Below are 1957 nucleotides of genomic sequence, written 5' to 3' on the forward strand. Positions count from 1 at the left end.
GGGAGGTCTCTTCCGCCCTTGGAAGGGAAGAGAACTTCCCTGCGTACTGTGACTCCCTCCATAAGCATATGGAGGGAGTCATTGGAGAGCCTGGGTGCAAGAGTTCACTGTTATGCAGTGATTGTCAGTGTTTTCAGCACCTCAATGCTGTCAAACACTGAAAAATCAAACGTCAAAATAAAATTGTGCATGGATCCTTTAAGGAAACCAGCAGATGACGCGTCATCAAATGACATCAGCAGACCCGCTTCTTGTTAATTGGCCGGTAAAACAAGGCCAATCAAGGGAAAATCACGTCTGCAGAGCGGAGGCAGCTGGGGGCGGGACTGGAACCCGGAAACCAGCTGATCTGCCCCCATCCCGACACCGAGGAGAAAATCGTGGCCTTAGTTAGGACACTTTGCTGTGCTCAAACCAGCTGCCACATTTGCCTAAAATGACAACAGTGACTGCACTTCAAAAGTAGTTTTGGGGCTGTGAAACATTTTGGAATGCCCTGAGAATGTGTTAAGGTGCTCTAAAAATATATGTTCTCTTCCTTTTTTGTGATAGTAGGAAAAGAAGTGCCGAGGTGGAGGGATTTAGGGAGGGATACTCTGGAGAACAGGGCCATAGCGACCCTTCTGCCAATGGGAACAGTTTCTCTCTATCTACTCTGTCCAGACCCCTCATGATTTTGAACACCTCTATCAAATCTTCTCTGCTCCAAGGAGAACAACCCCAGCTTCTCCAGTCTATTAACATAACTGAAGTCCCTTATTCCTGGAATCATTCTCGTAAATCTTTTCTGCACCCTCTCTAAGGCCTTCACATCCTTCCTAAAGTGTGGTGCCCAGAATTGAACACAATACTTCAGTTGGGGCCAAACTGGTGTTTTATATAGGTTCATCATAATTTTCACACTTTTGTACTTTATAACTCTACTTATGAAGCGCAGGATCCCATAAGCCTTTTTAACTGCTTTCTCAACAAGCCCTGCCACCTTCAACGATTTATGCACCCATTCCCCCAGGTCTCTCTGTTTGTGCACCCACTTCAGGATTGTACCATTTAGTTTATGTTTCCCCTCCTCATTCTTTCTACCAAAATGTATCACTTCACACTTTTCTGCATTAAATTTCATCTGCCACGTGTCCGCCCATTTCACCAGCCTGTCTATGTCTTCCTGAAGTCTGAACCGGAATGGGACCAACATCCTTGCAGGGAGGTTTGCCAGTACTGTTGGGGGGGGGGGCGGTTAAACTAACTTGGCAGGGGGATGGGATACGGAGTGGAGCTATAGTAGGGGGTGATGCACAGCCAAATATAGAGGAAAAAACAAGTCAGCCTGGAAGGCAGAGCAAATATGTAACGGCACAAGGAAGTATGGCAAGGCTGGATGGCATTTATTTTAATGCAAGGAGTCTTGTGAGTAAGACAGATGAATTGAAGGTGTTGATGAACACATGGGAGTATGATATTGTTGCTATCACAGAGACATGGTTGAGGGAGAGGCAAGACTGGCAGCTCAATATTCCAGGGTATAGAATCTTCAGGCGAGACAGAGGGGGGTATAAAAGAGGAGGGGGTGTCGCAATATTAATCAAGGAGTCAATTACTGCTGTAAGGAGGGATGATATCTTAGCAGGTTCCTCTAATGAGGCCATATGGGTAGAACTTAAAAACAAAAAGGGGGCAAGCACTTTGCTGGGAGTGTACTATAGGCCCCCAAACAGTCAGGGGGAGATAGAGGAACAGATATGTAGGAAAATCTCAGAGAAGTGTAGAAATAATAGGGTAATAATAGTAGGGGATTTCAACTTCCCCAATATTAACTGGGATAGTCAGAGTGTGAAAGGCTTAGAGGGTGCGGAATTCTCAAAGTGCATCCAGGAGAGCTTTTTGAGCCAGCATGTAGAAAATCCTACAAGAGAGGGGGTGGTACTGGACCTAATTCTAGGGAATGTAGCCGGGCAAG

The sequence above is a fragment of the Somniosus microcephalus genome, chromosome 6, assembly GCF_052327205.1.
Source record: "Somniosus microcephalus isolate GS21.2 chromosome 6, FLI_Smic_1.0, whole genome shotgun sequence".
Classification (NCBI taxonomy): Eukaryota; Metazoa; Chordata; class Chondrichthyes; order Squaliformes; family Somniosidae; genus Somniosus; species Somniosus microcephalus.